We start from the raw sequence: 13,068 nt of genomic DNA on the forward strand, positions 1-13,068 counted from the left end.
TAATCCAATTACATTGCAATCAAATCACATGCAGCGATAGAGGGAAGTAAACCCACACTAAACAAATTTTACCAATATTTGGAAGCGGAATAGTTTACTCACCCTGTGGGCTTAAATCCCGCTGCTAATGAATTCCTATTTAAATACACTAAAAATAAGTTGAAGGACTATGATGTTTTCCTGTAGCAAGTTTAAATAATGACTTCTGAAAATATATAGCTTCATGTGCCACAGCATACAGCAAACTTAAGGCCCAGATGTAGTGCACAAACGGACTCGGACGTGGTTCTGTTTATACATCACTGAGTGTCTGTATACACTAGCATGTTAACACGTTTGTAGGCGTGTATGGTTTGTGCACACCCTCTCAGACATGGGCGCATGACCACATTTACGTTACACAGACCCTTGCAGACATGCAGATGCAGAAACCTGGTCTTCAGTTTCTACAAATAAGCACAAAGACTTTACGCAGTTTCGCTTCATTTTGCGCCAGCACGTGTAGCTAAATCATTTTCAGAGATGAGATTTTAAAGATGGGAGACAATGTTGGCAGACAAAATAAAACACCAGCTAGTGTGAGTTTATCAGTTTTGTCTGGAGTCACAGAGGACTCAAAAGAAGTCAGCATTTGAGAACATGAACATCCTTATCCCAAAGGCAGAAATCTGTTGTCGCTGGAACTGTCCCATCTATGGCCATATTCCACTGTTCCTGCCTGCAGATATGGACCACAAAATGCGCTCAAAGTGCCATAAAATCACTTGACTGTCACGGATTCTTGATATTATTTCCAGTATGTCACACTAAATTCATACTACACTGGCACTGGACACTCAACACAAAGCCTATGAATGAGCTCTGACAGAGGCAAGCTCTCTCTCTCTCTCTCTCTCTCTCTCTCTCTCTCTCTCTCTCTCTCTCTCTCTCTGTCACACACATACACACACACAAGCAAGCAAACCGGCAGACAGATAAGATGAGAGTTGTTCAGGAGGAAAGCAGATTAATGGGCCACTGGATTAGTAGGCCAAGATGTCACACACACATCCACAGCCCTGAGTACACTCTGACTCTCATTTAGAAGGTGGGTCTAAGCTCTGTCCCTCCATCTCTCCCTCTGTGAATCCCTGCGTGAGTTGGTGTATTAACATCGCCCTCTAGTGGTGACGCATCCCCAAGCGTCCTGTCGTCCAAGAGCAACCCTGCTGCTGTCATTCTGCATGGTTTTTTCTTAAGTATATTTGCCACTGGGTCTGCCAGGATTAATGTGATTCTCTACTTCGCATGACCATCCAAGACATTAGCAAAACCTCACTGGCAAAACTTTCTATTCCGTCCATGTTTCACTTTGGGTAAAGTAAACCAAACAGCCACAGTAACAGAATCCAAAAATCCACCAAATCCAACACATTCACACTCCAGAACAATTTATTTGGTTCCAGGTTCTCTATGAAACTGGAACTTATTCAGAGCATAAACCATCAGCTGATATTTAGTTAACGATGGCTTAAATCAGCCTCTCCCAGGATTTCGAAACAGAAAGAAAGCATTTTACAGACAGACAGACAGACAGACAGCCTCGAGACAATTCTTCAATGAACCTTTGTTACAGGAGTGTGTCTGCTGGTGACTAACCACACAGACAGATGCATATACACTGACACACACGCAGACACACACTGTGGCATTATACCCACATCTGACCTCAACAACACTAGTTTATGGTAGCTCACCAGTTTGTGAATACGTGTGTGTGTGTGATGTCATAACTATGGCTCGTATCCAGGTGTTTCACTGCTGATCTGTGTGTGTGTGTGTGTGTGTGTGTGTGTGTGTGTGTGTGTGTGTGTGTGTGTGTGCTTCCCTGTGATCTATTATGACTGTGTGCTTTTGTGGGTGCGTGGTTGTGCATGAATCTAGAGATGAGGTCATATGATTGGCCAAGCAGACACTGATGTCTCCCTTGGTCTCTCTCTCCCTCTCTCTCTCTCTCTCTCTCTCTCTCTCTCTCTCTGTCTCTCTCTGTCTCTCTCTCTCTCTCTGTCTCTCTCTCTCTCTCTCTCTCTCTCTCTCTCTCTCTCTCTCGCTTGCACAACTTAAATGCTTTGTGTCCAGTTTTAACCTCAAAACTCTGACAAGCCTGTATAGTGAAAGGTTTGACAACTTTTTCAATGGGACATGTTTAAAATGACAACATCTGTGTCAATTACACATTCAATAGTATCGAAAGTACAGAAGCTATGAAAAAAAACTGATCTACAGTTAGATTTTCTTTAACTACAGTATCACCACATACCACAATCTTTCTATTGTTACTGTTTGAACAAAGTGCATCTGGTGCCTGAGACACATCCTGAGACATGGACAGCACCGGTAATGGGCAAATCAAACCACCACCATGGCTGCATATGAAGCCAGAAGACGAAGCATGTCCAGTCGGTAAAGACACGTTTTCTATCTACGTCCACAGATGTTTCCATGTGTTTGGTACCCTTTCTCCTTCACTCCCCCGTTCTTCTTGCCTCATCTTTATATTTCTGTTTTTCTCTGCCTTTCCTCCACCCAGCTTTCTCCTCCTCCCACCTCTTTTCTCTCTGTGTCTATATGACAAAGCCCAACAATTACTTCTTTCTCTCTCCCTCTCTGACTCACTGCAATGTAATTACACTGACTGTCCGCTCAAACACGACACGCACACGCACACACTCAGAGAGAGGGGCGACTTATTTACAATATCTGTGGTTGTAATTGTTCTTTTCTAGACTGCAGTTCAGTCACTGCTTTGCTTTGAGAAAACTGAGGGAACAAGAGAGCGGCCATTAGTTTGCGGAGTCATTTTGGTGGAGTCCGGGAGTCAGTCTTATGCACACATGCACACACACACACACACACACACACACATACATACACACATAAATATACACCAGAGGGAATCGCTGTGTTCCAGTTCCATTCATCACTAGTTGACATGCTGCACCAGTGACCTGCATGACAGAAGCTCGCTCTAAGTGTGTGTCTGTGTGTGTGTGTCCCTGTGTGTGCATGCCCCAAGGAGGGACAAGTCATTAACTACGATGTCATTTCCTGCCATTGTAGCAAGTTTCAGTACACACAGTGGAAGAATGCTGCGCTGCACAGTAGTCCATCTATCCACAAACACACACTAAAACAGCTGTACTAAGACCAGCTCAGAAAACCTGTGAATATACTGGTTTCATTATATTCATGCATGGTTTTAAGCACGGCTGCAGAAAAAAAGCAATTCTGCATAATACATGGCCGCCTCCTTGAACAGACAGATTGCAATAAATTCAAGTCCACACTCTCAAACACATTAAATGACGTCATTTGGAGGATTCAAACACTACAGAGGTTAAAACACAGGTTCAAAGTTATAAAATCTAATGAGGGATGCACCGATCTGGATTGCTGGGACCAATGTCAATGTCATTAGTGTGCAATATTCTGCAGAACTTTTATCTCTGAAATGGCTGGAACATGTGGACACAAGCAAATAAATGAATTCCTTTTCAAATGTTTGGAAAATCCCACTGTGGGGAGTTTGACAGCTGACATATCGACTCTCAAAAGGTCCCTTGTTATTAATACCTAATAGTACCACTATATTACAATGTTGTCTGGTGTTTTAAAGGAGCACCATGGGCAGCACAAACAGTTTGTAGGAAATGGATCCGGCCTTACACAGCTATCAAAAAATTGGGATTAGAGATGCATCAATTCAATTTAGCTTTTCACGAACCAGGGTCCGAAACCTCACTGTATCTGTTAATATCGAGTAATGACCCAATACCAGTGGTATCTTTTTTGTCTGTCAACTGAGCCAGCAGGCCATCGTGACTGAAAGAATGCAAATGGCAGCGGAAACACTGACTTGTTTAATGACGTTGATGAGAAAACTGGATTTAATGTGTATTGGTCACATGATGGCAGCCAGCCGATCTGCTAAATAAGGTCAGCACCAGCCCTGATGCAGATCCTCCGTATGAGACCACTGCATCTCTACTCCTACTCCCTACTTAATTGAGTAGTAATGTGGCTGACTTTCTTACAAATAGCATAATTTCTTGAAACAATATATTGATTGTTAGAGCTTAAAGGAAAATGATCTGAGAATGTAACTGACAGGGTTATTAACTATGACCAGGATACACACTTTTACTTTCTCTGACTGAGTAAATCTGATGTTTTCACATCACAGATGTTGTACGAAGGCCTTAAAATGTGGCCCCTGCAGATAAAACACGAGACTAATGTAGACAGATATGGAAGTTTAGTGTGACGCAGTTAAATAAGCTCTAATGAGTACAAAATATTTTCAACTGACAACAGCAAGACAGTGTTTACTCCTGGTGGCTAAACACTGTCATTATCACAGTACAGCAACACCCATGTGCAAACATGCACACACACACACACACAGGTACGCACAAATATACAAACACACACATAAACACCCTGAGATCTGAGCGGAGTTGCTGCTGCTGAGAGGAAGAAGGCGTTTTCCTTTGGGCTCCTGAGGGACGCAGCATGCTTTAGGATGTACAGTTAGTGCTCTGTGAGCGTGTGTGTGTGTGTGTGTGTGTGTGTGTGTGTGTGTGTGTGTGTGTGTGTGTGTGCGTGCGTGCATGGAGGGGTGTGGGGGCTGCTTCCTGAATGCAACCAATCCAGAAGCAAAGGGAATGGACCTTCATTCAGCCTCCAAAAACACACAACACACACAAACACACTCCTTTTCCTTCACAGCTGAAACCACATGCAAGAGGATGCAGGGGAATAAGTCCCACAGAAGATCAAATTTATAGATCCAGGACACATGCAGTCACATACACGCCAACACTTGCGCAAACACACACACATCCACACACAAAGTTAGTCACACTTCCCAATGAAGTGCAAAACAAAGAACACCATTTGCCCAGTTCAACTGTTCATTCATGTCTTTTTTCCTTCCTGAGGTGAGTCTGCAAATAGCATTCATTCATTCTGTGCAAGATATAAGAAAACAGCTTAGACCTCCATGCTGCTGCAAGTATTTACACAGAAAGTATGAAGTAGCCAATCACTGGAAAAAAATCAGCCACCATGTTTGCTAAGAAAACAGCAAACAACTTACTTTTAAAAAAAATGCCCAAACTGAAATAGAGAGTCACTGTTCCTGCCCCTGAAGACGAATTACTTCATTTGGTATCATGAATTCCTCATGACGCACATATTAAGGACACACATACTCTTATTCAGGACCTCTACATACCTACACACACACACACACATACACACACACACACACTGCAGTGATTTCTATCACTAGTTAGAGTCATTATGAGTCACACCACATATTGCAATCTACTGACACGACAGACTGCTGGCTTTGTTACACTCTTGTCTTTTTCTCCAGTTTTTCTGCCTCTGCTTGCCTGTCCGTCTAGAATACAACAAACCTGAGCAGAATGCATAGTAGATGATGACCGCAAAGCATAGAAAAGTTTAACAAATGGACCTGAGCAGAGCACAACTTGCAGCAAAGAAGAAGAGAAAACAGAATAGAAACAGAAGAGTTTCCCCGCAGTGTGGTGAACTGCTCTTGTAAGATCTCTGAGTGTAGTCAAGTGTTTCTATAAATACAGGCCTCCTGCACTGCTCTGCAATTTACACACACGGAAACACAAGCACACATGCACACACCACTGCCACGCCTGTATTAGCCTGCTGTAGACCAGCCACAGGAAGAGTTCTGTCAGAAAGGTGCAGCTATGAACTCTTCTCTCTGTGAATTGCTCTCTTCCCACAGACTAACTGACATCTATCACAAAAGCCTGAAATCACATCTCTACGGTAATGCAAAATATATAAATGCCAAAAACTAAAGTAGAAGGTCCATATCAAGAACTTTCCCTGAGCCTCATGATGTCAAACTACATCAAAACAACATTGTTTTCTGCTTGTTTCACACACACAAGGTAATGACATGTTTCTACATAAGATAATGGAGTACGCCACATTCATTTTGGTGCTATGATGCCAAATGAGTAGACTGAAGCTGTAGGCCACCACATGGTTCAAACACACCACACAGGGATGAATTTTACAGTGAGCGAGCTGAATGAACGCAGCCCGAGCGGAATTAAACACAAGCTCATCAAGTGGATAAACTAATTAGCAGTGTGAGCCTTGTTTGCTAATTCATAAATCCCATCTCAAGCCTGGAAAAAGCTCTGTGAAACGTTATTTCCAATCAATTACATTCAAATTAAAAGCTGGGCGAGAAGATGTCGTTTTCCAGCTGTCAACGTTTAGCGCTGTGTGTTCGGAACAAGCAACATATGTGACAAACCATTAAAACTGGCTTGTTGTCGTGTAGGAAGAAGTGTCTGCAGGACGTCATCCTGACACAGACTTTGATCTCACCAGAATAGCTATTATTCACATGACAAGAATTTATTGTCACACCATCACAACCACCCAATTTTGCTTGTTTCACTTCACAACAGGCCAAATGAATTTAGAACACTTCAATCAGTAACAACAGTGTACCAGACTGTGACTGTGGTACGCAGGTGCATCCAAAACCAAACCATGACCTTAAAGAAACTTTGCATTCCCTACACTTACAGTCCTGGTTCACATCAGTATAAAAAGGTTCAGCTTGTCCACAGAATTGCAAATATGAGGGTGCAGAGCGGCACTCCTCTTGGTATACTGTGGGTCTGAAGCCTCAGTGGCCTCAGGATACTGCAATTCATTAGCATTTTCTTGCATCTGGAATATGAAGCAGAGGCAAATCAGGCTCCAGCAACCTTTCACGCAGAACACAGGGCTGCATGTGTCTAAGGCTTTTCACTTTGATTTAGTGACATTAACCCTTTGAGTGTCTACTTAGACGTCCATATGACCATGCTTCAACATGCATGGAAATACATATGAATGAACGGCAGCACTAATCTCAGGTATTTTATGTTATCATAAAACAAAACACTGATTTGATTGGTCGTTTCCTGTATGAAATGTGAAAAATGCCATCACAAGTTCTGAAAAATGTCTTGTTTTCTCTCACCAGTGGCCCCAAACTCAAAGTAATTCATCTGAAAAGACTATAAAACTGAGAAAAGCAGCAATCTGTCACATTTGAGAGGCTTAAAACAGGAAATATTTGGCATTTCGCTTGATAAAACAACCAAAACGATGACTTGACTGTCATTTTTCTCCTTTTTGTCGATGAAATAACTATTCACCAAACTGTTTCAGCTCTACTTTGCTGTATTACATTTCTGTATGAACATCTGAACATGATTAATATGCACCTGATCCACTATATTAGCCTATTAATAACAGCAAAATGAGAGGCACCTCATAGCATACACCTAACTAACACGGTTTATATCAGCATTGAATAAGTGGGACAGTTTATGAAAAGTGTTCAGACACAACTGAAGGCTGAAAAAATGAAACAACATGAAATTAAGTTCAGTTTGCTCAGGGACAAGTCAAGGTAAACACACAGCCTTGATAGAGGAAAGAAAAAACCCTTGAGACAGAGATTATGGGCTAAATGTAGGTTAATCCGGTGCATTTATTTACCGTGGCTTGGAGTTAACGTTACTCCACATTCACTCCATGTGACTGTGGCGGAACGTTCGCTCACTCTCCGTCTCAACGGCTCCAAGTTACTGGGAGAAAAGTACGACCTAGTTATGGTGCTGAGAAGCTAAGCTAATGTATGACTTATTTCCCAGTTACAACCCAGTGAACGAACATTTAAGTGGTTCAAAAACTGGGAGAGGAAACAGCTAACGCCAGCCAGGACGAGCGTCAAACCAACCGCATCCCATACTTTCTTTTAGCTCGTCAAATAATCCCGAAAACACAACATCACTCACATCGACTTGTTCCAGGGGACGTCCGGGAGGTTTGCGTTGACTTTACCGGCGACAGAAGCTGTTAACAGTCGGCGAATAGTCCGTTATTTCAGTTGTAGAGCTAGGGTTACTTCCAGTTAGTGTTTTTTCGCTCCTGCCTATCTCCCCCTCTCCCTCTCTCGTCGCCTGTTCCTGCTTCCCCTCTCCACATCCAGCATTCCAATATGGCTGCTGCAGGGAGAGAGAGAGAGAGAGAGAGAGGGAGCGAGGGGGAGAGAGAGAGAGAGAGAGAGAGAGAGAGAGAGGGAGCGAGGGAGAGAGAGAGAGAGAGAAGGGGGGAGAGAGAGAGAGAGGGAGCGAGAGAGAGAGAGAGAGAGAGAGAAGGGGGGAGAGAGAGAGAGAGAGAGAGAGAAGGAGGGAGACAGAGAGAGAGGGGGAGAGAGAAGGAGAGATGAGAGAGAGAGAGAGAGAGAGAGAGAGAGAGGGAGCGAGAGAGAGAGAGAAGGGGGGAGAGAGAGAGAAGGAGGGAGACAGAGAGAGAGGGGGAGAGAGAAGGAGAGATGAGAGAGAGAGAGAGAGAGAAAGTATTAGCATCAAAATAGTGGTGGAAAGTAACTAAGTACATTTACTCAAGTACAATTTTTAGGTACTTGTATTTCCATTTAATGCAACTTTATACTTCTGCTTCACTACATACGTTCCACGTTTCTTGAAGAGCTGTAGTTACTTTTCACACCAATATTTTACATACAAATGTATGATCAGTTTATGAAATGTGATCCACTGTTACAGATTAAACTGCCAAAAGTATATGTAGTTGTTCAATGAGTCCCCCTTTGACAGCAGCAACAACATTAAAGTACCACTTGAATACTTCTTCCAACACTGTCTTCAAGGTACCAAAGGTAAAAGTACTCATTATGCAGCATGAACCTTTTCAGAATAATGTATTGGTGTTATAATATGTTGATGCGTGAAAGTGTAGATCATTTTAACGTTGCAGCTGGTAAAGGAACTAGACTACGGACACAAGATTAAGTTATTACAAATGATCAGTGCTTGCATACAGAGGTGCAAATTCCTCAACAAATTTGCCGTAATCCAAATTATTTAAAATCATCTGATATGGAGTGATCCTGGAGGTTTTCCATGTCAATGCCAGGTACTCCTGTGCAGAGAGTTCAGTTTATACAGCCCAGTCTGTGATTCTCCCCTCTGTGCACGGACTCAAAGACGACATCTGCAGGTCATTACTTGTTATCGCAGCATGTTTGGGATTCGTCTGCACATTGACCCGAGGCTATGGTTTTCTACATTTTCAGCAATATGGCCTTTTTATGTAATTTTCATGTTGTCTGGTGGAAGAACTGTAATGTTTCTAGTGATCCCTCTGCTTTTCCATCAGGGTAACATTTCCGGAGGATCAATATATTCGTTTTTTGTTTTGGGAATACCAGATACGCAGGTCTGTATGGCCTTGTGGACAGTTCACACAACTGTTAATGTAGGCTTCATAAAAAATATATTATGTACTTGAAAGCTTTCTGTCGTGATAATGCTGTGAAGAAAACATATTGACTTTCTTTTTAATTGCTGGGGCAATCAAATCAATCAATCAACACAACAGGTTTAACAACAAATATGTTTTTTTTTTAGTTAAGCCTTTCATATGAAATTCTGCACTGAATGTATCTTATAATATTGCGCTCATCTGTGTGCCACTACTGTATGATTCAGTGTGATCACATGTCATTTAAAATAGCCTTTCCATGCCTCCATTGACTGCCGTGACCCGGATTCGAACCGGGGTTGCTGCGGCCACAACGCAGAGTACTAACCTCTATACGATCACGGCTGGCCAATTAGCTGCTGCATCATTGTAACGCAATCAATTGTAAGTTATTTCATGGTGTTTCAAACTGACGGTAATCCATCTCGTTTAAACCTGCACAGAAGTCTGACCATTAAAAGTTTGACTTGGATAAATAAGGGGAACACTTTGGGAATTAATCACATGATTGAAGCTGCCTTAATAAGACCTTTCTCTTTGAAAACAGTACCGGTGATGTGAGAGCAATGTACCCGGTTGCACTGTCAACATGTTTCACCCGTTCTCTGTCTTCTTATTTGATTGAAGTCAGGATCAAACAACGTTCTTTATCAGACATTTTCTCTTTTTCCGTGTGATCACCTCTGTATTAATTAAAACAGACTGCCGTGACCCGGATTCGAACCGGGGTTGCTGCGGCCACAACGCAGAGTACTAACCTCTATACGATCACGGCTGGCCACCTTATCTGATGGAACCTCGGAACACAGATAACAGAACATTTGAGTTGAGAACAAAGTAAATCTTGAGCTAAGTGCTCTCAGTTACTTCAGAGGTGATGACACTCTCAGCTGCCAGTTTATTAGGTACACCTAGCTATAAGCTGATATAAGAGCCCTGCGTTAAATCCTACCTCCATGACAGATTCAGTTTTTGTTGAAGCTGTTCTGATCCACTTTTTTTGGCTATATTTTTGAACTGCATTGCTTTATACAGGTCATGTTATTTAGCTTGTCTGTACACTGTAATTGGGGTAGATTCAATAATAGAAACCTCAACAGCACCAAAAAACAGTTTCAGCAAAAAACAGAATATTATATAGTCTACACCTTAATGCTGGGTCTACGGAGATGGTGTTTGACTACGTGAGTTTTAGTGATGTGTGCCCAATAAATTAGCCACAGTCGCCTAAGATTCTCAATTTGGTTGACAGCCATGGTGATGGAGAACTCAAAGGTAATGCAAAGACCTTCTTCAAAGGAGAAAGGGCTGCCGTGACCCGGATTCGAACCGGGGTTGCTGCGGCCACAACGCAGAGTACTAACCACTATACGATCACGGCCCTCTGTCAACCTGGTGAGATGATGAAAGACAAAGAAAATTGTGTAGTGTATGCCTGACACTGGAAATTGACAGCAGCTGCCTCCACAAAGCACGTCTAGGGTAACTGGAGAATAACAAGGAATAGAAATCATACTGTTGTTATAATTCATTACCCTTCAGAGGTGAATCCTGCTGTCTGTGACTTCTGCGCTAATGTTGGCTGTGTTGAGGTCATTTCTCTTTCCGTCTGGTTCGGACTGTGTACCATGATACAGATCACAGCCATGATTTATGGCAGCCAGAATCAATTAATTTGCCATGTGATTCTGGCTGAGCAGCAATCTATGAATTTCGATGAAACTTCTTGAGTGCACACTATCTACAACCACCACAAGCTGGTGATCTTTTCCTTTTACGCTATGGTTCTTTGCACTTTGCATTGTCGTTTTGTTTATTTTATTTTCATTTTTTTCTTAGTTTGACATATTCATTACACACTTATTTCACCTTTAAATTACATCACTGTAATGACAGGTGCATCATCAAGAAATATGTTATTATGATGATATTACTTATGATGATTATACATTCAGCTTTATGATATATACTGGACATTTGCACGGTCCTTATTCATTGTTTTAAATCACAGCACAGCTCTTTATATGACAGAATAGCCTATGTATCGTATATACTTTCACTGGAAATATTGGTTTTTGATTACTTTTGCTGGATTTTCTACTTTGTATATTTTGACTAGTATACACCCAGAATCGAGGCAAGTTCCTTGTATGTGAAAGTCTACTTGGCAACTGACTTTTTTCTGATAATATAATATTACTCCCAGTTTAAACACACACACACACACACACACACACACACACACACAAATAGCCTCTCCTTTATTTGTCCTCTCAGTAGACTCTATTGCAAGACTTGCATTAAACTAGTCAGGTCAGAGTGGATGTCTTTCATAACTGTGAGCACGTCTATGTGTTTTAAAACAGACAGAAACGGACTGCCGTGACCCGGATTCGAACCGGGGTTGCTGCGGCCACAACGCAGAGTACTAACCTCTATACGATCACGGCTGGCTGCTGTTCTCTGGGCTTTCATGATGAAAATAAACAAAGCTTACAGAAGTAATGTTTGACAGCTATGCAACCCTATGTATGCCGAGGTGTTATTTAATTTAATATATCCCACATTTTTTCTACCTTTACAGGCTACCTACAAGCCTTGTCTACTTCATTTCACACATGTATACATAATTTACATATATAAGCAGTGTGATTGGGGTGGAACCGGGGTGGTGTATGGACGACAGAAGATGAACAAGCTATTGTAATATTCATGTTGAAAACATACATTTCCAATGAGACATGCATGTATGTATTAAACTTGCCCGTCACCCGGTCCACTAGAGAATATAAAGGCGTATGTTTCTGTTGGTTCTTTGAGTTAAAATGTAGAGCGGCTTGCCGTGACCCGGATTCGAACCGGGGTTGTTGCGGCCACAACGCAGAGTACTAACCACTATACGATCACGGCCTGAGGCTCATCCCGGCGAAGTTGTAACATGGACGAAATTAGGATCGTTGATGCTTCTCACTTGTTGTTTTATAAAGGCGGGTCAAAAACTGAAGGCTGTTTGTTTTGGCACCATACGTATACTATAATATATCATATCCACCATAATACACGGAGGTACTGAGAACTGCTAGATCATATTTCTTGTTGGCGACTATTTAAGCAAACTTGATCAGATAAAACAATGTGAACTGGAGATTCTGCATGACTGTTCTTCTCTCTCTGTTAGGAGATGAGATGGAAGATGTAACTAGAGTAGTTCAATTTTGAACAGTTATCTCATCCCTTCCCTTTACCCCTGAGGACGTATCCACAGATGGTTGTCTCTTAAAATAAAAGCAAAATACTGTGAACTGAGGTTACTGCGCAATGACTGACCACTGTAAAATCATTGCTTATAAACAGATCTGCATAGATATGCTCTGGAAATAGGAAAAGTGTTGGTGACTGTGTAACAAAAACAATGATTAACTATTGCTTAGGAGTCATTAGTGATGTTGAGCTAAGTTTGGAAACGATGAAAATTATAGGAATCCGTTCCATAAGTTCATCCCTTCGCTGTAAGGTAAACGTGTAAAAACAAACCTGTACTTACATGTTGTACTTATGTATTAGGTCGCATCTGTTGTCAACCATCATGCTGACATGAAATTTAGCTCCTGTACTTTTTTGTAACGATTTAATTTCGCCATTGTGCGATCAATAAAGTCTAATCTTATCTTAAAATGGACT

General features: G+C 41.8%; 1 protein-coding gene and 5 non-coding genes across 7 annotated transcripts in view; all 6 read right to left on the reverse strand.

Annotated features, from left to right (window-relative positions):
• The window catches only part of ptk2aa (protein tyrosine kinase 2aa), a 57,032-nt gene extending 48,959 nt beyond the window's left edge, over positions 1–8,073 (reverse strand). For both annotated transcript variants that reach the window (XM_076753847.1, XM_076753846.1), the window contains exon 1: positions 7,899–8,073. The gene's annotated coding sequence lies outside the window, so the exon portion shown is untranslated. The remainder of the gene's footprint in view (positions 1–7,898) is intronic.
• A 1,587-nt stretch (positions 8,074–9,660) lies between these two features.
• Positions 9,661–9,732, reverse strand: trnah-gug (transfer RNA histidin (anticodon GUG)). Its single transcript has one exon. It is a non-coding gene; the product is annotated as a tRNA-His (tRNA).
• Positions 9,733–10,090: 358 nt separating this feature from the next.
• trnah-gug (transfer RNA histidin (anticodon GUG)) lies at positions 10,091–10,162 on the reverse strand. The gene has a single exon. It is a non-coding gene; the product is annotated as a tRNA-His (tRNA).
• Positions 10,163–10,696: 534 nt separating this feature from the next.
• On the reverse strand, positions 10,697–10,768 carry trnah-gug (transfer RNA histidin (anticodon GUG)). The gene has a single exon. It is a non-coding gene; the product is annotated as a tRNA-His (tRNA).
• Positions 10,769–11,765: 997 nt separating this feature from the next.
• On the reverse strand, positions 11,766–11,837 carry trnah-gug (transfer RNA histidin (anticodon GUG)). The gene has a single exon. It is a non-coding gene; the product is annotated as a tRNA-His (tRNA).
• Positions 11,838–12,225: 388 nt separating this feature from the next.
• On the reverse strand, positions 12,226–12,297 carry trnah-gug (transfer RNA histidin (anticodon GUG)). Its single transcript has one exon. It is a non-coding gene; the product is annotated as a tRNA-His (tRNA).
• Between the last annotated feature and the right edge of the window lie 771 nt (positions 12,298–13,068).

This window comes from Chaetodon auriga, chromosome 17, assembly GCF_051107435.1.
Source record: "Chaetodon auriga isolate fChaAug3 chromosome 17, fChaAug3.hap1, whole genome shotgun sequence".
Taxonomy (NCBI): Eukaryota; Metazoa; Chordata; class Actinopteri; order Chaetodontiformes; family Chaetodontidae; genus Chaetodon; species Chaetodon auriga.